This window comes from Lissotriton helveticus, chromosome 10 (genome assembly GCF_964261635.1).
Source record: "Lissotriton helveticus chromosome 10, aLisHel1.1, whole genome shotgun sequence".
In the NCBI taxonomy this organism is placed as follows: Eukaryota; Metazoa; Chordata; class Amphibia; order Caudata; family Salamandridae; genus Lissotriton; species Lissotriton helveticus.
Window position 1 is genome coordinate 820,964,074 of NC_136071.1, and position 24,728 is coordinate 820,988,801.

A 24,728-nucleotide genomic window follows, 5' to 3' on the forward strand; every position below is an offset into this window, starting at 1 on the left:
GCAACTTATCACTGTAGTACCATTGTAAGTACGCAATAGAGAAAATCTACACTCAATATTGATATGCTGGCATGACTCAACACCTGGATGTCACGATTGTGGTGTTGACCACTAACGCTTGTGTTAAATGTGGTATAGTCATTTTGTCTACCCCAGTATGTGACCCCTTCCTGTTCTTTGTCTTCCTGTCTTTCCACAGGTTTTTTCAAAAAAGAAAAACGCACCTTTTTTCACGAGATCGCAATTTGCGGTCTCCTACTTGAACTAGGGCAGGACGCTCCTTAGCGTGGGCGGACCACCCAGTTCAAATCACCACGGTCCTGACGAAAACCCTTGAATTTATGTATGGGTTGAAACATGTAGACCTCCTTAAACAATAGTTTGTATAGATTCACATTCACATAGCACACTTTAGCTATTTTTATATATTTTAATACTACTTATGACACCAAAGCCTACCTAATTAGGCAAAGGTGCCACACTTTAATTTTAATGAGGGTTCAAGCACTCAAGAATAAAATACTTGCAGTGAGTAGTGTTGGCCCTTTTTAATACAGATTTGTTGATAGTCTTGAACACATAAAAGAAATAAAACCAGCTCCACTGTAATCAGGTGTCGCAGCACACCCTATAGGCACTCGGCCTATGGGGTGGGACCCCGATGATGAAGCATGTCACCAACTAGGTTGGTGAGTGAGGGGTCTTCTACAAGGATATTCATTATCCAGTAACAGGTTGGGGCAAAATGTGCTGACCAGAGCACTTAAGCTCATTGTCAGAGAGGTACCTCTCTCTGCCTACGAGGGGTTACTCCTCCTTTGTTTTTGCAAATTAGTTGGGGGACCAGGAGTTCCCACCTCACATAGTGCCTGTAATTATTTTCCCTCTCTCTCTCTTTTGTTATGAAGACTGCTGAAAGGACAGCCACTCTGCTGGACTGCTGCCCTGCTGTGTTGACCTGTTGCCTTCTTGCTTCAGTCAGGACTTGACCTGCATCTGCTAAACTTGGGACCGTAGAGTGCTGCAAAGGCTAGTTGGCTGGCCTCCTGGTGAGAGCCTCAGGGACATAAGGCTCAAACAACCTCAATCCCAGCACCTGTACTCTGCCATCTGTAACTCTACCCTGCCAAGTGGTGCCACTACAGTCCTTGACTCTTGGAAGTGGGTTCAAGGTGCTCTGCCAGCCTCTGTGGACCCAGTGAAACCAACACATTCCCTCTGTTGCACAGTGAAACCTTGATAAGAACCGATGAATCACAGCTGCTGCCTTTGTTGGACCCGTTGCAAAGACGCACATAACCTTCACAGCCCCTTCAAGAGCCTCTGCACGATCATCCTCGGCACAGGCCCTCACATCTCTTGCCGACGGCAGCTTAAATGATGAAGCTGGACTCCGCATGGCAGCTCCTCGTAAAATATGCATTGCTTCAGCTGCGTGACATCTTAAACGTGGATCTGTTGACTGCTCTGCAAACTAGGATTTAAGGTACTTTGTTCAGCGGGCCTAACTAGGTCCCTGTAGTTGGCCTCTGTTCTATCGTGTCAGCCTGAACTTGTGTCCCCGTCCGTCGCAACCAGATATCTACAGTTGGCAGTTTGTGCCTTTTGGTGCAATTGTTCCTAAAATCTTTCAAACTGCATATCTTTGGTTCTACTGATAGGATTTTTGTCTTTTTTATTCATTAAAAAACAAACTTTATTTTTCTAACTTGGCATCCTTTTGTGTGGTGTTTTTCACTTTATTACTGTTTCAAGCATTGCACAAATACTTTTCAAATTTCTTCTAATTTGAGCCAGGCTGCTCTGTGCCAAGCTACTAGAGGGTTGAGCACAGGTTACTTTAAAATGCAGCACACATAGAAAAAAGAGGAAGTAACAAAGAGAAATAAACATTGCTTTTCATTAAGCCAGACTGAGGAAGGTGCAGCATTTTGAAGCATTCCTAGGATTACTAGCTTTATTAAATCTGGGAATTCCCTAAAATCCATGGGTGGATGCATGCCAATGTCCAATCTCCACCCATAAAGCACCTTCCCAACGCAAGGTAGTGAAAGGCAGTGCTTTGCGCTACTACTTGTTACTCTGTATTTACTTAACCATGCTAAGTGGCTTTGCGTGGCTTAGTATATGCCACAAAGGATTTTGCGTTAGGGCTCCTCACAAAAGTGATGCAACCCTGATGCAAATTCTTAGTAAATCTGCTTGAGTAAGTGTGTTTGTGAGAGTGTATAGTGTAAGGGAAGTGAAGTGAAAAACGTACATGCAAAATGACAGTGAAAAGACAGTGATGCCGAGGCAGGAGATGGCGTGAGATAGGCAAATAGAGGATTTCAGAAATATGTGGAGAGCAAAGGACACAAGTGTGTACCAGAGTGAGTGACTACACAGGAAGGTGGTCTGAAGGGGAGGACTGGACTGATAAAGAAACTACAAAGACGACTATCCTTACACAGTCCTCTGTAATGTTTAATTTATAGTCTAAAAAATTAAAAACATAACCTTTTTGATTTAATTTACTCACAATAAAATCGTTGTTACTCCTTTATCTGATAGATCTAACAATTATCGGTAAAGCCAATGGGTCCGTCTTCTTTTAGGAGAATGCTTGTTGGTTTGTGATACATATGGATGCAATAACAGAAAACTAACAGTGTGGCACCTAAAAACTGGGAAGGTGGCATGCTGTGTGAAGCACATGATTTTAGTTTTCCTGGTTTAGGCCACATCCTGAATGAAATTCATGCTTCTTTGGCTGTGCCCTTCTAAGAGACCCTCCCAACCTTTTCCTTTCTCCTTAACACACTGGTTCAGGTCTCACAAACATGAGCTATCCAACAGAAGACACATAATTTAAGGACTCTGGGTTCATGCATCTTTCCTTTTCCGTGCGACACACATAATTTAGGTACCCTGATTTAGCACACACATGCTCTCCTATAGAATGTTAAAAGCCGGACATCACACAAGGGAACCACCCCTCTCTGTTGACAAGCATCTGACACACAAGGCCATATAATGAACGTGCACCGTTGCAGGGCACAGCTTTGATGTGCGTCTTTAACTTTAACTTTAATTGGAGCAGTGTTGGGGGGTCAGGATGTATACAGGGATGCTGTTCAAGATCCTAGGTGCATAGATGGAAAAGGTCTGCTGCCTTGTTTTTACTCCGCAGCCTCATGGGCCCCGCCCATAAGTGTGCAGAGAACCACCCGAGAGGGTGAGCAAGATAAGCTGTGCTGATGGTCATGATAGCTTCGTAAATGATGCAGCTGGTTGTGAAGATGGTGTGGACTGGCAAAGGGAGCCAATGGAGTTCCAATCCGGATGAGGCGGTGATCTGATCATATTTCTTTAGGCCCTGTATATGACCTGCTGTGACATGTAGGATGCCCTTAAGGGGTGTCAGTGTATTGTCTGGGAGGCCATGGAGTATAAGGTGTGACCACAATCCAAAAGCAGAAGTACAAGGTCTAAAGTCACATTCTGGAAGAAACTGTTTCACTTTCTTTGGAAGAGAGCACTGGTCTTCGTTCTTCTGACGATGTGTTCTTGTAAAGGTGAGATTGGTGTCAAGGGTGAGTTCAAGTCTATAGGTATTTAGTTAAAGGACCACGTCATTAAACCAGGCCTTTCTCTCAGGCATACACATCTTAAAGCCTGAGGCTTACACAGAATAGCTCTCCCTCACATTGAAATACTCCCACTAAATGACTTATAAAACTTAACACAGATTGACCAGGAAATTGGTCCAAGATCACACTGATCTTGGCAAGGAGCCTCATTTGAGCCCAGCCCCTAAGTAGGCTGATCGCTTTCCAGTCCACCCTTCTCATTTGTTGCTGATGAAGCTTTCCTGTACTCTCTCTCAACATGTCTCCCTTTTTCTAATTTCTCTCATACATTCACTTTCTCTGTATCGTACACTCTAGGTCTCCCTCTCATCTTATGTCTTTAGTTCACCTCCCTTGCTTATTAACCGTGTTATTAATCCCAACACTAAGCTGGTCAAATGGGATTCATTTGCAATTGGAAACCCCGTTAGCTAGACCCATTTTAAACATATTAGGTAAATACCATTAGTCGAAACGTTGTAGAATTTAAAGACCACTGACCTAATCAAGAGGCTGCAGTAGAACTTTTTTTTTATCTGCAATGCAGTCTAGAAAACCCTAAAGTTTGCCCACTTGCTTTCAGTGCAGTAAATGCATGTGCATGCAGTGGTATTTCAGGATATTGACTTCAGCTTTATCATGCTACAGGGATATCACAGGGAAAACACGTCGGACGGCCGGGGGCTGTCCTGAGCACTGAAGAGGTTAAGACTCAATATCCCGATCCCCTATAGCAACTGCAGCAAGTATCAGCTATCATACAAACTAGCCAGTATTCTGGCCTCTTGCTAACTGCGGGGAAAAATGCCCCACCCCAGATCTCCATCTTGCTGGCGACGGACTCATCTGTGGAGAAATATGAACATTTTCCGAAACTTTTCAATTTCTGAAGTAAAGGAGATAAAATAAGCAGAAATGACAGTGAAAAATATTATTGATATTTTTTTGACCCAGACCAAAAATGTGGGGTCTCTTTATCCATTGGACCCATGTCTCCTCAGCTACAAATCCTTATGTCACGGCCTCCATCTCCCTCACACATCTCCCATGGTACCCACATCCCACAACAGCCATTCTTTCTACTGATGCCAGGATATCTGCACCTTAACGGACTCTTCCTTTAGCCCACTCTACATGTTTCTAAACCTACCTTCACTCATATAGTTGCTGCATTCAGTCATAGGAGATAGGAAGAAGTCTCTGAGCGACATAACCCCTTCGGCGCTTGGAACATTTTCGCCCTGTGCGGACAATTTAAATAGTGAGCGGGATTCAGACGGCCCCCGGACGGCCTCCGTACCCGCCATGGGCCGTCATGCGCATCGAAGGGGTTAATGACTTGTGACGTGCTTCCTTGTCCCAGTAGCTCCACATATTTTTACAGCGTTACGACAGGCTTTGTTTCTGACTGAACAGAGGAAAAAAATCTGTGGGTAATGTTCAAAAGTTCAAAACTGTGCTAAAAATCTAAGTATAACTCAAAATGTACAGGTAATCAAGAAATCCGTAGGCAACTAAGACATCTGTGTTTTCCACAGCAAAATCTGTGTTGTAGATTTGGGCTACCTATACTTCTGAAGTATTTAAAAGTGGCCACGCGGAGGCCCAATGAGTTGAGGTCATTTGAAGAATTTGACAAACAAAGTGAGCAAGAGAAACATGGTTAGAATTTGTGGAATTCAATATTAAACTACACCTTGACCGACATACACCTGTGTAAACTTTCTTATGCTATTTTATAAAAATGTTGGCTCCCTAAAAGTAGATTCTTAGTGGGGGCTTTGAAAGATTACGTGTTGTGTTAAAGAAATGTGTTGGGATCAAAACCAACATTTGTTTTTTTATAGTAAAACATATATACTGCTGGTTTAATATGATCCTCTCTGTGGCTAGTGACAAGAAACTAGGTGGGTTGTTAGCAGCTGTCAGGTCCTCTGGAGAAACTGCTGCGTAATGTTAGTTACAAAGGCATGTACTTATCCTGCCAAAATGAAATAAGGCGTCTATACATTCATATACCTAAATGCTTGGGTGCTTGCATGGGTGCACAAAAGAGTGCATTCCTCTAGTTACATGACTACATCCCTATGCAAATCAGTGAGACTCGACTCTGCTGCCACACATACCCATTCACAGTGTGAGCTGAGCCAAGGCACCATTCAAGGGGTTTCAAGGTCATAGACTAGCCAGTCGGTGCTCTTCACTTTGTTCCCTGAGTGGACACTCTGGAAGAGCCCATAGAGGATCACAGGGACCTTCAGAGGTGCAGAGACAAGGATCTTCCTTTGGAAGTAGTGTGTGTAGCCCCATCCATAGCTAGGTCAGAGGGCCAATTGATGCAAGGATTTGCAAATAGGCTCATGCTCGTTTTATATTGGACTAGAGCCCCAACTAGCTTGTCACTGACACTTTTAAATGTTTTCTGGCCCTCCTCAATGGAAGGGCTGTCTACAGCGCGTTCTCGTGGAGCCGCTGGTGATACAGCCACTCTGGGTCAGTGGGCTAGAAGATGTTTGCATACACTGTAACTGAGTGCACTTGCACAGCAGAGTACAGCAAAAATGTCATAGTTATTGTATAGTTCTGGTCTGCACACGGCTCAAACACTTGCAGACCACCACAAAGCCACCATTTACATAATACACACAGATGTCTTTTGCAGAATATTCTGTTCTCCTTCATGGTGTTTAAAGCAGGTTGCACACCTCTGTGTTAAAAAAATTCTGGCAGGGCTGATTCCGTTTTTCATCCTTCCACGGTACATTGATTGAGTGACACCATACCACTGATACCATACCATCTGTTACCAGCACCTAGAGTCAGTTATGTTCTCTTTGTGATCTATGCCTCACGATATTTTAGGACTATTGTTAATTGTTTTCTTTTCATTTTTATGATTATTACTTATAGTAGTAGCATTATTATTATTGTTGTTGATATTATTATAGTTATTATGCTTAATATTGGTATTGTTGTTATTATTTGTAATAATAATGACAGCACTACTATTACCAATAGTAGTAAGTGTTGCATCAATAATAGTTTCCTGGCCACCAATAGGGAACCAGGATACATAACCCCAACGATGCACTCCTTGCACCTGCTATCCTCCCAACTTTCAGAACCCAGCCAGCTCTGCTTTCCAAATGTTTACCCGCATTAGGCCTGAAGTGCACCATCTGTCAGTGTTTCGAGTGTGAATCTTTCTGACTGAGCTTCCTTGGCGCCGCCATGAATGAAACAGACACCAGCCATTACTCCGAGAGATTCCATCTGCGTGTTTGTCTTTTCTTCAATGATATTGCCACTCACTAAAATCACCCACAATGTTTTACAAAGCAGTCTTCGTCACATGATCTGCCTCATAACTCCATTTCAGGCACAATTTCACCTGGCTTCACACATTACGGTATCTGAAAGGGCACATTTCTGGCGGATTCTTCCAAGAAAGAAAGTACAATCTCTAATGGACGAAAAAAGAACAAACGCGGCGAAACGTCTCTTCTTTTAGAAGATTGCAATCATCGTTTTATTGGGTTTTTCTGCACACTGGATCCAGTTACATCTGGCTCTGATGTGCTTCTATGCGGCCCTTTGTGCACACAGTCGGTTCCTAATTGTGGATAGGATGTGGCCTAGCGGCTAGGGCGGTCGATTTCAAATCTGTTAAATCGGGTTCGTGTATTGGTAATCGAACAGTACATGCCAGTCTCACCGCCCAGTACCACAAAGGAACACAAAGAACGCAGCAGTGTTATTCCAAACAAAAATGAAAATCAATCCGGCTGGATAGAGGAAAGGGACGGAAATCCGTTCCAGCAACAAACCACAATAATTTCCTGGAACATCGTAGGCATCAACAAAATTGTAGAAGGGGAACATATACAGGATTTTCTGACAAGGGGCAATGTATTATGCTTCCAAGAGACTTGAGCCCTGGCCAGCACCCCTCTGGCAGGGTTTTATGAATATCACACTGCAGCAATGAAAAAGAAAATTTTTGGCTGACCATCAGGTGGACTCTATCTTTCTGAAGCATGCCTGACGATTTGTGGCTAGAGAAGTTCAAACGAGGACTCCCAAGCTTCAAGATTTTTTGATTAAAGGTTTGCATTCAAATGTTCTACCACTACGTCTCCTGCTAATCAATTGTTACATCAAACCTGTATATACCAACACAGAACAATCTATGGATTCCCTGACAAATTCACTAGATTACCTTTTATCTCAAAATTAGACCAATCAAGTAATTATCGTGGGGGACTTCAACTTAAGGGACCTAGACAAAACACTTAGCGCTCCGAGGTGCAGGCGTCGGGGAGAATCATTATTTAATTTACTTAACAACTACAAGCTTATAACAGCCCATGCTCTAAAGTTGGCATGCACACCACTATGGACCTTAAAACCAACCTTTAGGAACATCTTGACGATTGATTACATCTTGGTTAGTGAAAGCATTTCATCAGGATTGATAGATTTCGAAGTTGTAGATAGGGCTGAAAGTGACCACAGACCTCAGAGGGCCACACTACAACTAGAGGCACCAATAGCTACCTCCTTTATTCCAATTGGGGAGGCGACAAGAGAAGAAACTCATATGGTTCCTCAAAGAATCAAGTGGTCAGTGAAAATTGAAGACAAAATGAGAGCATGGATCGAATTAAAGCAGCATGGCCCCGAATCACTAAAATATGTCTCATCAATAAAAGGCTGGGAGAATATAGCAGGAGATCTACTATCATACCTGGGAAACGGACAGCAACAGCACTCTGGCAACAAGCCCTTTGCTATTATTAGCTATCCACATTTTTCTAAGAACATAATTGACGGCAAACAAGCTATACGAAAGGCCCTGTTAGTCAGGAAAAGAGGGGGAATCCCACAAGAATGTTTCTCCCTCACAATCTGAGGTCAGCTTACAAAAGAAAGGTTTGGAAGCAAAAGAGAGAACATATTGAAAAGGAATGGCTGAAAGTATTCTCCCTGAAGAAGGAGAAGAACCATAGCAGTCTCTGGGGGCATATTAATCAGCTGAGTAACCATGGAGGGTCAAGAGTGAATGTGGTTGCCGAGAGTGACTGGCTAAGCCATGTAAAGCATCTATACACGAGCAACTCATTGAAAGAAGTCTCCACAGAAGCAACCAAGAGGGGAGCAGGGCACCGTAGGCCAATTACAGTAAAACATCCGATTTCACACCACAATATAGAAAAAGGTCATATAATTCTGAATAGCCCAGAAGCAGGACAGTACAGGCCTCAGCCACAACATTCAAAGCCAACGCGGACATCAAAACAATTAAGAAAATGAGGAATGATGGAGCACCAGGAACAAACGGTTTAACAGCTCCGGTATTTAAATCGGCACATGAATTTTGGGTAGCTGCCCTAACACCGCTTTTCAATTACATCTTTTTAACAGCAAGAGTACTGGACTCCGATTTTCAAGAAGGGCGACCGCTCCAAACCCGCAAATTATAGGTTAATCGCTCTTCTTGATATAGAAGCAAAGTCATATGCAAGCCTCCTTATGAAAGATTTGGAGGAATGGGCACAAGGAGAAGGCATCATTCCACCTTATCAATCAGGTGGCAACTATTACGAGTAGTGCTCTGGCACTAGCATGGGAGTCTTTTTCGCTCCCAATCTAGCAAATATCTATATGGACGATATCAAGTAAAAGTCGAATCATAATATCGAAATCAAGTTGCGTTTCTTGATCTTAATATCATTCATGACAATGTCATGTTATACACCTCACTCCGTAGAAAACCTACGGAAAAGAATACTCTCCTCTCCAATCAGAGTCAGCATCCGCGTGCTTTAAAAGATGGTATCCCTTTTGGCCAATTCCTTGGGGTGCGCCGAAACTGCACTTTCAAGGCAGATTATATGCAAGAGGCTGAGGTACTTAGGGCCAAACTTGTCACAATAGGGTATCCTAATAGGCTTGTTAAAAAGTCCCTTAAACGCGCCTGGCACTGTCCCAGAGAATAACTTCTTAAAATCAGAGACAAACCCAACTTCAACAAGATTGTTTGTGTTACTACCTTTGACACACATACCAATCAAGTCCGCAAATTGATAATGAAAAATTGGAACATAATCCAAAGTATTGACCCCACCATTGATACGCCTCTATTTGCCTACAAACGAGGGAAGAATTTAAAAGATCATTTAGTCAAATCAGCAACAGACATATCTACCAACAGGAGCAACACACTGATCACTGCCTGGGGTCTACCAAAAGTGAAAGGGTATCATAAGTGTGGAAACTGTGTTTGCCGTGACTTCACATTTAATACTAACACATTCAAACATGGAGTAATTAAACATAACTTAGAATCATTTTCTAACTGCAACCCGAAGAATGTTATATATTGTATTTGGTGTCCATGTGGCCTCCCCCAACGCAACGAGTGCCGTTGGATAGATAAGGCTAACTCCATAGATGAAGGTCTTAACACAGCATATGAATGGAGGGGTTATGTCACTACCCTCAACTAACAGTCACCAATATACTTGTCTCTCTCTGAATTTAATAGCGTTGTGGAAATAGAACCAACCGTCCGCTGACAAGCATCTATACTGTGTGACTCTATGATTAACATAGCCTGTACCTATTATAAGCATGGAAGTAACAATATATGTTTTATATCAGGACTTCACGCGCTATGTGTGGATGCTGCTTGATTGCACGATTGATGGAGAATGTACCTACAACATCTTTGTCCTGACAAATACAAGCGCGTTTAAGGCAATTATGCTGCTATGCCTTTTCATAATGAGCAGAACACAGTGATCAATGTATATGTAATCCCTTGTTTTTCTTGTGTTTTTTGCAACCTATTGTAATTTTATTTTCCATATGTCAAAAGTAAAACTGGAACACACCTTTAAGTTCCTTTCGCAAAATGTAGAACACAACGATCGACGTGCTTGTAATCCTCTTTGTTCTATGCATTTTATAGTAATTTTTTATTTTCCTATGTGGCTAATAACTATATGCATGCTTGTCCATTAAATGCGCATTTTAACCCAATGCAGCCAAACTTCCAATATGCCACACGATCTATGCTTCCCATCTAAGGTCTTTCTTCACTCTTTATCGCGTAGATACCGAGCACCGGATTGCTCAGTACAGCAGTTATCCATTGGTAGGTCTGCCGGTCCTAGGCCTGACACATTTTTGGCGGGAAAATCACTGTACTTAGCTCCCACCCCCAGCAGGGCTCATTGTCACTGTACCTCACAAGGCTGACGGAAGCAGCCTTGCTACTAGAAAAGGCGGAGCGCTGCCCCGTGGGATATTTATCTACATTCTGGTAAGAAACTGCATTATTAGGCCCCATTCAATCATTTTAGTTTATAATTTATATAGTCCAATTTCACCAACTATGTTTACACATCCCCACAGGTTACAGTGCATTTTAACTGGTTAACTTTTACCAAAGGGATTTCCCCCGCTACGGCTGCAGCGAAGTACGCCTTGAGCCCATCTGGCCGCATTCCAATAATTTTACTGTCAGTTTTTCCTCCTATTGAGGTAAGATCCTTAATTTAAAACATCACATCCAATTGGGTCTTGCTGTATTTTGATTGTGTTTTCTAACCTCATTATACTCCTTCCTCACATATCAGTACCCGGACGGGTTCTCATGTGAGTAACTTATTTTCTTCTATTGTTCCACGTGTGGCACACAATTCACAAGACTGCCCAGTTACATCCTCAGGTACCTTCTTATTACATTACCTTTTCACATATTTCTCACATTTTTGCCGGTATATGGGACTAATGCCTTGTATTTTCTTCATTAGATGTCCCTTCGTTAGTCCTGAAGAGACCCTACACGGACTATAGGGTTGAAACGCCGTCGACACACAGAAGAAGCGAACCATTACACAGCGCATGTAATTGCATATTGCTGCTGTCTACATAGAGATTATTCTTGTTAATGGTCGACTTAAAAAATTGTGGAAACCTTGTATATAGAAATTCACACTGTCACTTAACTTTGGGTTCCCGTTCTCACTTGGGACACAATGCACTAATGTTTTTTGATTTTCAAATTATGTTTATATTGCTTTTAGTCCAAAAATGTATAAAAATGTTACATGGATTCTCCTGTGTTAGTGTTTCTTTCGCACTCTGTCATTGAGGTACCCTCTAAAATATAGCAATTTTGCCTCATTTATTACAAAGGTACCATTGTTTTTCCTTATATAACTATTACCCTGGTTCCATAGTGAATAGGGTTTCCCTGTTTTCCTTCCTTGTCTAAAAGGAGTAGGGCCCATAGGCTGGGGTCTACTTTGACTATTTGGTGATCCAGAACTGAGCCTGGGCGTTTTGAAAGAGCAGTTGAGGAGGGAAGTCTGCCACGCAGGACCTTTGGGGTTCTGCTGAGGAATACTCAGATCAGATCACATGGGGGTTGGCAAGCCCAGAAACCTTACATCGAAGCTTCTGCTTTAAGGAAGAGGAACCTGTGGTGCCAGAGGCCACAAGGCTGCTGAAGAAAATTCTCAATCTCTGGGCTAGGAGGTCTGCAGCTACTGGTCCTGATGACTTGGGCCCGCCCAGAAAGTAAAAAGCAGAAAGCCCAGCTTTAAATCATCATGTTGGGACCAAGAAACCTACACCAGGGGTAGCTTATGATGCGTGGCATTTTTCACTGTTGCAAGTGGGCCCCTGCTGCTGTCACCAGAAGCCTAACACCATCATGCACAGCTGAAATATGGCTCTGGGATGGGGCCCAGAGGAGAAAGCCAGCTCTGTCTAGATACCTGCTGCATGCCTTGTTCAGCGGGTGCACATGATACAACGGGGCACCAGCGCTCATCAGTTTTTTTCACAATGTTGAAGGGAGATGAGGCACTTGGTGAGTCTTGGAAAGCCTCAGGATAGATGCTCCCTTCACAGTAAAACTTCCCCCTTTGCTATCTCACTAACCGAGCCCTGTCTTCCTTCCTGTACCGATCCCACTGAAATATTCCAAACACATCAGGGTCACATCAGGGCAAGTAGCCAGGGTGCAAGCAAAAAGGACTACCAGGATAGTGATTTATTGAATGTTATTGAATGTTATGGTTTCTGAGTGCCAGCCTGCAACACCTCCCCGGGTCAGACCTGGATTGTTCTGTTCCATTACCCTGAGAGTCAGGTGCTAAAAGAGGTACTTAGTCCCAAGGTAGAGAAGCCCTTGTACCCAGAGCACCAGAGGTAAAAGACACTTGTTGATAGAGTAAGGGCCCAGGAACTTGCACCGGGACTCCTTGAATTGGATTTATCCAAATTCCTTCCAGTCAGGGTTCTACCTTCAAACAGGAAACAGAAACTGACCTGGAATCCATGGTAAATGATAATTTAAGTCATGCAGATAAGGAAGCTCTTTCACTGCTGATTATGTGTGACTGTGGGGAACACCAGTGTTGACTAATGCCTGTCACATTGGGTATTATTACACCTTTGCAATGGTTCAGGTTATTTCTAATCATCCAAGAGCAGGAGTTGAGAACTGAGGTTTTTGTTTACTCTTCTGAAAACTGCAAAAATGGGGCAGGAAAAGGATCAATAAAACAACATTTTCCAGATAAAAAGTGGAAGCAAAAGAGCAAGAAAGCAGAAAAAGGGACAGAGCATGGATTCCCAAAAGAACTAAGCACAAAGAGAAAAATAAAAGCCAAAATAGACAAGAGGGAACTGTGTGAGATGAAACACAGGGGAAGGAGGGTTTAAAAACAGAGAAGTGAGTATTGGGAGTTTTCTCTCCAAAGGGAAACATAGCTACAATAAATAAAAACAGTAAAGTAGTGAAGCAGAGGATGGAAAACGAAGTGTTACAAATAGAAATAAATACTAACAGAAGTAAACAACTAATTAACACTACTAAGAAGTATACTTAAACATTTTATGGGATACTTTCAATGAATTAACCAATACAGAATTGATGTTTGAAAATCAATAGTTTTAGTGGCATATATTCCAGTTTCAATGCTTATCCATTGAATGGGCATAGTATTACATAGACCCATGGCTAGAAGATACATGGATGGACTATAAAGGTTTAGGGGTCCACTGATGGTTGCATATTCTACTTTCACAGGTGTCAGTTAGTCCATCTTTGTAGTAGAATTAAATAAGATCTGACATAAGGGACTTTGTAAGGCATGTTTTCACTTCAATTACAATAGTGTATGACTGTTGGTCATTATTTTGCAATCCTAAAGATGAGATGTCATAAAAAAGCTCCAACAGGGTCCCACAAAGGCAGGACGTGATGCCTTTTTACTGTTGCCAAAAATGTCACTTGTGATTCAGTATTTTAGCTCAAGACAAGTTTTTGTCTATCCAAGGGGAGCTGCAATTCTGTGGTGGCACAACAAATGGTCACCAACACAAAAAGTACAGTAATGTGTTTTGTGCGAGCCTGGCAGGCTCACCGGGGCGCTCAGAGACGTAAACATTGATTAAAGCAATATAGAACACCCAGCTCTGAGGTTATGCTAGCCATAAACACATCACACCTTTGTTTACCTTTCACAAGTAAGCTGGCAGTCGTCCAGTTATTTATTGTTTTGAGTCTGACAATTAAGACCTGTGGGATCTCCACCTGCCATTCTGTGGTGGCACAACATAAGGTCACCGACACAAAAAGTGCAGAAATGTGTTCTGTGTGAGCCTGGCCAGCTCACCGGGGAGCTCAGAGACATAAACATTGATTAAAGCAATATAGAACACCCCAGCTCTGATGTTATGCTCGCAATAAACACACCAACCCTTGGTTTACCTTTCACAAGTAAGCTGGCGGTCATCCAGTTATATAATTTTTTGAGTCTGACAATTAAGACCTGTGGGATCTCCACCTGTCAGCAGCCTACCACAGCAAGCGTTGAAGAATGTGGAATGGAGGAAAAGAATATAGGGACGGTGGCCTTTCACTGATGCCGAAACTATTGGCCTTTACTATGTCTGTAAAGAACTATTTTTTTTATGTTCAAAATATTTTATTAAATTTTACAGCAAGAGAGATACAGTGATGAACGAAACTAATCCACAGTAGAAAAGGAAAGTAACACTAGGGGGAGAGGGAGGAGGCTGTGCATACGTTGATATAGTAAACGCTCTACATCAAGGGTTGGATGGTACATTGTTTAGAAGTTAATATGTAGGCATGCAGATGTATCACAATCATTCTACATTAGGAATAGAACAGTACTGTATATATTGAAAATACATAGGCATATGGAGATGAATATTGCAGGGTTACATACTATGTCATAACATATCATATGGAGTGAACTAAAATGCCATACATACATCTTGTACATTAACCATTAAACAGGCATGAGTATTAGAAATCGGCATATTAAAAGTTAAGTGGAGTTAATAATCTTAACATCTATGACAAAATAAAAGGCACAGGGGTGAATAAAATGGATATATCTCATATGAGTGAGGAGGGAGAGCGACACATGTGGTTGTATGGGTGGCTGAAATAGTATAAGCGAGTCATCTACAGAGTGAACTGAGAGAATTGAGGGTGAGGTGAGTTTACCATTGTGATGATCATGGTAGTTTATAGGTGAAAACGCTTGTATCTAGGGCGTTCGAGATCGAGCATCGTGAGTGTCTCTACGGGGAGGATTGAAGAGCAATGTTGTCAGTACTTCTAAGAAAAGTTAGCCCCTCCTGCCATTTAGAAAAAGAAACTGCTTTGAAGTTTTTCCAGCTGTTTAATATTAGTTTGCAGGCTAGAGTAAGCATAAGGTCCAGGAGGAACCGATCATTGTCGTTCTTGATTTGGGGGTCCAAGGAGCCCTGTATAATGTATGAGAAGTCTATCGTGGGGACGATTTTTAGGGTATGTGTGATGAATTCGAACACTTAGACGCAATAGTCGTGGAGCAGGAGGCACTCAAACAACATATGTGCGAGGGATCCCTCGTGTTTGCCGGAACACCAGCATTTCAGATCTTTTGTAAGGCCTACCTTGAAGAGTCTAGCGGGGTTCAATTACAATAGTTTATGACTGTTAGTCATTAAGTTGCAATCCTAAAGATGAGATGTCATAAAAAAAACTCCAACAGGGTCCCACAAAGGCAGGACGTGATGCCTTTTTACTGTTGCCAAAAACATCACTTGTGTTTCAGTATTTTAGCTCAAGACAAGTTTTTGTCTATCCAAGGGGAGCTGCAATTCTGTGCTGTCACAATATATGGTCACCAACACAAAAAGTGCAGTAATGTGTTCTGTGTGAGCCTCGCCGGCTCACCGGGGCGCTCAGAGACGTAAACATTGATTAAAGCAATACAGAACACCCAGGTCTGATGTTATGCTAGCCATAAACACATCACACCTTGGTTTACCTTTCACAAGTAAGCTGGCAGTCGTCCAGGTATATATTGTTTTGAGTCTGACAATTAAGACCTGGGGGATCTCCACCTGTCAGACCACAGCAGGCGTTGAAGAATTTGGAATGGAGGAAAAGAACATAGGGATGGTGGCCTTTCACTGATGCCGAAATTATTGCCATTTACTATGTCTGAACTATTTTTAATAAAGGAGTCAGTATAAACTGACAGACATTGATCATTTTCTTATTCCCAGTTGAGTAATTTGCACCTTACAATAACTTATATTTTCTTATTTTACATGTCTTGGTCATCAGATTAGAAATGCTGTGATTGCTTAATTCACCCTGTTTGTGTATTAAAACTAGTACTGACCTCCACCATGTGGATGGAAACAATGTCTCTTCAACCGAATGTCCCACGTATTGGTCTCATAAACCAGGCCTTCAATTTGGACAACATTGAGAACACCACATTCACGCTGTAAATGGGGTCAACTTCCCTAGATGATTTAAAAGTACTAAATATGTTCTCAAAGTTCTCAGGGTCATGAAAATGTTTAGGTCAACTCAATCACCCTTATATTGTAACTCTTCAACGTACAGCTTTGGGATATGCCTTTCTCCTCCTTGGGCAAATATCACAGTCACGATTTTGAGGCCCTCCCTGTTAACCAATAGCTTCTAGAGTATTTGAGCGTCCCTTGCTGAACCATCGGTACATACCCGCATTGCTCTAGTCTGGGATTTCTTCTTATAGCTGTAGCTTGACGGCCATTTTCCATTTACAACTATAAGTCCATGTTTTCCTGTGCTATCTGGTGTGCCTCGTCATGGCCTTCTATGCTTGCCACATTTTTTGGTCAAACCAGTCAAGCATTTTAATCTCTGGTTGAATGTTTTATACCAATATTTACATGATTAGCAATCACACTCCTCCAAATAAAGAAGATCGCTCATTCAGAATAATAAGTCATGACATAGGTTTCAGCCACAGATCCTGTTCCTCATTAAATCTATACCAGTCAATGGCAGGTCTTCTGGACACGTTTGGAAGCAATTTCTTCTGGAGAAGACACAGTCTGCCAGTTCCTTCTCCTGGCTCCATGTTTGTAAATAAGAGCATGGGTATGTTAAGAAGAAGACTGGGAAACCCACAACTTTTGGAGGGCAGAAAACTAGATTCCACAAAAAACATCTGAAGGAAGCAAACATGCCAACTCAAGAGTAGCGGATCTAGATGCAAGAATACCAACTGTCATTGGAACAGGCAGGAAACTCCTCAGAGCAAGCAACAGGCTAAGCAAACAAAGCTGTGACACATCAAATAGTAAACTTACCATACTTGTATAGTTTCTATGGACTTATGACCTGGAGGGGGAGGATAGGAATAGGAAGAAATAGGTGGAAACTGTCCTCAAACACAAAAACCTGAACAGGAAATAAATCTGGAATGGATTGCACAGTTCTCAAGATTTCTATTGCCTGTAGCTAACAAAAAGACCGAATTCTCAATAGTCTCTTTTTTGGAATGAGGGGCCTAAGATGGAAGAATGTCAAGACCCCCACAACTCAGCCACGCTATTTTTCAGTCCAGGGAGGGTGTGAGTGACGACATGATCGTGACACTGCTGCATGTGTGTCGAGCAGGCACCATAGTAACAGCTCCATGAAGGAGATGAAAGGCAGTCCTTTCTGATCTGATGCTAAAGCAGCTCACAGTGCCCACCACTGCCCACAGAGACAGTCTGCAGAGCTGCCAAGGATACCTGATCTCAGCCAATCTTTGCCCAGAGCCAAGGTAAGCATCTTCGAGTACCGGGGTGCCAGGCCTACTGGTTTCCTGGTTTCATAACAGTGTCTAGCCACTGTAACTAATGTGTTCTATGCGCACTGCATCTGTTATGCTTGTTTTTAGAAAAAATCAGATAAATATATTTCACGTTGTATGAAAATTAGAATAAAGATTACATTTGGTCCTTAAGCAAACGTATTAAAGTAGCTTAAAAATCTCACTTTTGACAGAGTAAGAGTTTAGAACTAGCTGCAAGCGACCCTAGAATCAGAATGTTCCACTCACTCTGTTGTTGGTATTATTTTAGGAAAACTGCCTTCCAATTGGGTGCGACTCAATGACTCATCCACCGTATTCACTGAAGGTGTTTGCATTAGATTGCCTTCCCTGGAAGCCTTCAAAGGTGGAGTGTTATCATCACTTATGAATTAACAGAAGTCCCACTGGATGCCCTGGTGCCTTATAATGGAGAATACGATTGTTGTACTTACTATTGAGAATGCATTTTACTGATGGACTGACTCTCATGCATTTGTACGCCAAGGCCCGTCCTGCCCTATTGAAGTTTGATTGGGGATGATTTCCAAAATGCCCCAAATCCTATTTGAATGGAGATATATCCACTGCCAACCCGAATCCTCTCTATTTATACTAATAAAATATCTCTAAACCAAAGGGATTATGTATGCACAGAGTCCTTGCCTGTACTCTGACAGATTACTCATGCCTGTTAGCTTGGTGAACAGGTTTGTGAAGAGCTTCCTGATTCAGTGTTTAAGTTAATTGACCCAAATAAGTTTTTTACACTGCATGTTCATATTTATTTCAAAATCTGTTATGTCTGTCTATTCTTGACTGTTATAAAAACTACACATAACACCACTTGTAAGGAAATTAATTCAAAGGTCAGAAAATACGATTCTGGCGATATTTCCTTGACAGTTTGGGGCTATCCAATCCATCTTGTTTAAAAAAGGCAAATTATTAGCATTAATAAGTAAAGTACCACTGGGGCTGTTTCGAGTTAGTCCCGATTCTGTTCACTCATGTAAAAGCTTACCCCCAAAACTGAATCTGTTTTCACGTATAAGTTGATTCCGGTCCATTCTCTCGGGCATTTAACATTCTAGTTTTCTAAAGTTAGCACATGATTGTTCCTGGTAGTTATACGACTGGCCTATCACGGCTCTTTCATTGAGATATTGCTCAGGAATTTCCTATGATGCCCTACATTTTTTACAGTCGGGTTTTCGACACTTCCTCCAGGTATTTTGACATTAAAATGACAGCATATTTTGAGACTCCATCAATGGGTTCATTCCGTTGATATTCACACTTTGCTTTGACAATATTCTTCTCATTCACTGGGGCATTTACCAATTTATTAAAATCCTTTATTTGCCTGTGGTTAATGTGGTCTTCGCGGAGGGACGGGCCATTTATTCCACCAGGCATTTCCCGGCTGAAGCCCTTATGGGCCGGTTTTTAGCCCGGGCCCCTCCCGGTGACTCTGTCACTTCCCCAAACTTAATTGCAGTAGGCATGGGGGGGGGTAAGAGAGAGAGAGACAGAGACAGAGAGACAGAGAGACAGAGAGACAGAGAGACAGAGAGAGAGAGAGAGAGAGAGAGAGAGAGAGAGAGAGAGAGAGAGATATCGATTAATGGAAAGAGAGCGATTGCGCGAGACGAAGGGAGAGGATTTGAGCATTTTTGCCAGGGCTGCTTGTGGTTCCTCGATCTGGCCCTGGGGATCTTTCTTATTTGAAGTGAAGCCATACTGCCATCATGTATGAAGTGCTCAGCTTTGAAAAACTTCTGCAAGCACAAGATCTAACAGCACATTGACACAACACCTACTCCTGATGTCCATATGGAGATTCCACCAGGCCAGACACCCAAATGATTTACCTTCCACATCATATCTGCATGTGATCTTGAAAGTTAACTAGTCACTAAAGCTCACATTGTATGAGACTGGCATAATGCCATCAGCAATCAATAAGGAAATATCTAGAAAAACACTACTACATCATCTATGTGTCCTTTTACAATGCACCTTCCTAAATGTTCAAGACGGGACAGGAAGTGTGTCTCCTAAAAAAAAAGAACCTGCATTGTGCTGAAGTTATAAACTATTACCCAATTACACAATTGCTATTTTTGGGAAAGATCACTGAGAAGCCAGCCACATGCCTCATATGGGCCAGTGGCATTGTTCTTTATACATGGATTAGTATTCACATCAGATGACTCTCTGCCCTCCTGGCTGATCATTTCACCCATTTATAATCATTTTGTCTTTATATGTATTCCTATTCGAAACTGTTCCTATGCAAAAGGAACCTGGCTTAGAATGATTTGCAACATCCCTACATGAATTAAAATGAATAAAATATAGCTATCACAAACCTGGTCCTTAACAAGTTCAACATCATGCTGCACAACTTTAGATTACGTTGTGGCCTGGAAACAGCAACTGTCCAAGAGACCGACAATGTTCTTTAGATCACAGACAGTGGGACCCTGCCTTCTCATCCTCCTGGACTTCTGCACTACCTTCAACAAAGTCAACCTTCATGACCTGCTCTGCAACCTCGCATTCTACATGGGCTTTGATGGCATTGTCCTGCTATGATGTTAATAGTACTTGAGGAACAGAGCTCTCCTAGCCCAAGGTGGGCACTTGAGGTCTTATCCATAACAAGTGACACCCCTAAAGCTTTCATTATCACACCATTCATTTATTTTCAACCAGTAGAAGAGCATCTTAGTGTCCTACGAGCTGGCGTGGGTGTTAGTGTTCACCAGCATACGTGTTTGATGGACCTTGTTGGCTTGCTACTGCAACTCATTGACAATGCCAAATCCCTGGACTAGTTCAGAAATTCAGAAAAGCGTTCAGGCTAAACCTCATTATATTATAAACTTTAGGTTACATAATTCATTGGTAGATTGTCCGACCGCCGACCCTGATTATAGCGCTGTTTCCATACTAACCCCTTTAATGATCAATTTCCCTTTAATGGCAGCCCTTGTACTCCTGCCCCTCCCATAAGCCACTCTTTTGTACTATCGCTGCCCTCAACTGTTGCGCTTTTATTCCCTCTTTGCACAACAGCGCATTGCTTTTGAGCTAGGTTCTCACTCTGGAAGTCCATGTATATACATACACCTACCTATTACTGTCAGAACTTTCTATGGACTAAGTATTTGTGTAGATTGGACTGCATCTTTCACTATTGCTCTACTCAGTTTTCCTGTCACTCTCAGATGTTCTCCTATTCTTTACTGCCTTGGTTTTACAAACAAAAACCAAATAAAGTGTATTTGATTAATTGATTGATTGATACTGCCTTGTCTCATTAAGGAGCGTCGTCATGTCACTCTCTTTTCATGTATATGCTGGTAAAAAAACATGGTGCATTGGTACAGATAAAGAGGCGACTGGACAACGTCCTAGATGTTTTTCTTACGTTGATTTATTTTTCTACTTCACAACAATGATTCACATTAGGAGCTTAACTAAATACTTTTATGCTGACTTCAGACCACATGGAAGTAGAGGAAGCCATGCTTGGTAGCTGCAATTTATTAGGAGAAACTCTATGCCTGTAGTCTCTCTACATTATGTGCTTTAGAGTAATATTAATATATGAGAACTGTCATTTCGTTAGGCAAAGTGGGATTGAACTGAACAAATATAAGTGGGCTGCACCACCATGTTAGTGATAGCAATTCCGCCCGCCCAGAACCAAGAGAGGAAACAGATCCAGGAAGATGCTGATTCTTTGGTCATCGAGGATGTGATCGCTATGTCCCTGCAATCAGAGACTCGTCTGTGTGGTGTGTCTGCATGCCCACCAGTCAGTCAAAAGTACTTTATTCGGTTCATAGCAAAAACCATAAAAGTATACAAACATCAAGAGTCAGTCCCATAATGAAATACAATAATTAAAAATACAAATACAGACAACATATTAACATTCTAAAATTTGTCAGAACTTGATCGCTTTTAAGGTAGGTGAGCACAGTAAAAAAACTACAAAAAAAACATTCCCATGAAAAACAGGACCCGCTACGCACATCTCTTCCAATTGATTTTTTTGCTCAATCTCATTACTATAGTCAAAAAGTTCGACACATTAAAAATTTCCCAAATGTTCGACAACAGCTGAATGTACAGAAGGGCCGGTTTCACTTGTCTAAAACCTTTATCTTTGAATAGGGGTAAAATACATTTTTTCCGTATTAAGATAAAATATTTACAGAAAAACAAAGTGCGTGGTATCCATGATTGAGAATCCATCACATGGACAGATCTCTAGATCCTTCGCCTTAGTCCAGCCTGGGCGTCCTGTAAGAAGGAGATGGAATTTATTTAACCCGAACTTGGTCAACAAAAATCTATGATTACAATTGTTTACCACTCTCAGGTATAGTTCCATCTCGCCAAAATGTGTTAACAGCTGATGCGCTCTTACAGTTGGTTTAGTCAATTCATTATCTTCTCTCTCTAGTCCCTTAATAAGCTTGTATGTGTATTTTACCTATTTCACATCCCCCTTAACTAATTTAGAAGGCTGACTGAACAATTCTGGGCGACCTAAAATGGCCGCTACCCTCTTAACGTAGTTCAGCCATGGGATGGAATTGCTTTGCTCGAGGGCTAGACAGTCCCTCAATACCTCATGATTTAATTCTAGGTCTGGGTTCAACCACACTGTAATCCATTTTAAGAGCGGTGCTAAGGCTATTCGATTCACCAAATATTCCAACCCACATTCTTGGTGAACAATATAACCCGGGGTAAATTGGGGGACCGATAGAATATTCCTTAAAAACTTATCCTCCACACCCTGCAACAGTTTTACATCTTTAAAACCCCATAAATCTGCTCCATACATGGCCAAGGAAACACATTTAGCGTCATAAATTTTTTAAACAGCTTGCAATGGTTTCACGCCTAATTTCCGCGCAAAACCTAATACAGCCAAGGTAGCCCTTGCGAAAACGTTACGCTTAGCGGCCAGTTGGTGCAGCCATGAGGAGCTGTCATCAAAAATAGCCCCTAGATAAGGAAATCTCGAAACTTTAGACAGCACATTTCCATTGCAGTACAGGGTCTTCGTTTTTTTGCCCTTCATGCCCACAGCCATTACATGGGATTTAAAAAAATTAACACTTAGATCTAATGCTTTCATAAAATCATAAAATGAGTTTAAAAGCAGCTGTAACCCTACCGGTGTGCGTGCTAGGAGAGCGGCATCGTCCGCATAAAGTAATGCCGGTATGGCAAACTTGCCCGCTCTCGGTATGTCCTTGCACGCCTCTCCTAGGACCGCACCAAGTTCATTAATGTAGAGGGTAAAGAGAAGGGGGGGCTAAGATACACCCCTGCCTAACCCCATTCATGATCCCGATCTTGCCCGTACAATTGCCCTGGTGGTCAAACCTAACTGTGGCCGTAAGGTCCCTGTGAAGATCTGCAAGGAAGTACACAATATGGTGTGTCTGCATGCCCACCATTTGTAGGTCACTGGCCCCTATGTCCATGGCAGTTCAGATAAAGTTATAAGGCCCAATTCCTGGGGCGGTTTTAGTGGGAATAAGCATGATTTTCCCTTGTACATCCTCTGGCCAACTACTCTTCCAGAGGCCTTCCGATGGGTCAATGACGTTTGAAAGGACTTTGTTGCAACCCTGAGGAAGAGCAGCACATTGTTTGTCTATAGTAATATGGTGTGTAAATTGCATCCCAGCCTAACTCCCCTGTTTCCACTTTCCCACCAGATTATAAATAACAAAGGCTTTATTGCCAAGGCAAAGGTGATAGGGGGCACAACCGACATGTGCCTCTTTGTACAGAAAAGGACTTGGAGATTACTTTTCTGGTTTTTACCTCAGCTGTAGGTCGTTATATAGTAGTTTTAACCAATTGTAATCTCAGAAATGAAGCCCATCTTGTGGAGAACTTCAAATAGATACTTCCAGGCAAGGGAATCAAATGCTTTCTCCTACGCAACCGACACTACTATGGGCAGGCCAATGTCTCTGGAGTACTCATTCATGATATGAACACGATATTGAGGGTTTAGCACAATATTTATTTGTCTAATGAAGCCGGCCTCGTCCAAATGTACCAGCTCTGCCAGTAAGGGGGTTATCCTGGTTTCCAACACTTTACCCAGAAAATTTCAGTCCAGATTCTGGTGCGACAGTGGCCTGTATGGGGACACTTCCAGTAGCTCTGTGCCATGCTTTGGTAGTGTGACTATCAAAGCCTCCCTACAGTGGCGCATCAAAACTTGCAGGGGCCCCCCTGCAAAGCGCATGGAGGGGGCCCCCCATGCTCCGGACCCAGTTTGGAGCTCTCAGGTCCGCCTGTGCACAGTGCCAGAAGGGGGTACCTGGAGCTCAAGGGGCCCCTTCACTGCTGGGGCTACTGTTATGCCACTACCTCTCTACACCATGTTGGGAGCTCACCGCTATATTTCTGGATGTTTGATATAATACTTGGAAACTGGGTGGCAGGAGAAAATTGTATGTGTCATAAAACTTCAATAAGGACCTATTGCGTCCCAGAGTTTTACCCATAGCCAAGTTTCAGATTGCTATCTTGATCTCCTTAGAGTTAGTAGTGCATCTAGCTGTTTCATCTTTCATTGCCTATATTCCCTTCTCATTAATATTCCTTTCCAAGATGTGGGCATTGTGCCATCAGTAACATGGTACATACTTTCACAGTATTCCCTCATTGAATCATTAATCACACTGTGAGATTCCCCCTAGGCACCCATCTGCTGTCTGAAGCGCCACCACCGGACTATATGTTTTTGTTGTGTTCAGAACCCAGGCCAAGGTGCGGCCCACTTTACCTCCTTCAGCATGTTACTGATGCAGATACTGTTTATGGCCAAACAGGCACAGTTGGCCCGTCATTTCTCTGTGTTCATCCTAAAACACCC

The 24,728-nt window shown here is 42.3% G+C and overlaps 1 protein-coding gene across 3 annotated transcripts in view; it reads right to left on the reverse strand.

Annotated features, from left to right (window-relative positions):
• Positions 1-24,728, reverse strand: part of APBB1IP (amyloid beta precursor protein binding family B member 1 interacting protein) — an 812,218-nt gene that overhangs the window by 61,483 nt on the left and 726,007 nt on the right. The gene's annotated exons all lie outside the window — the stretch shown is intronic.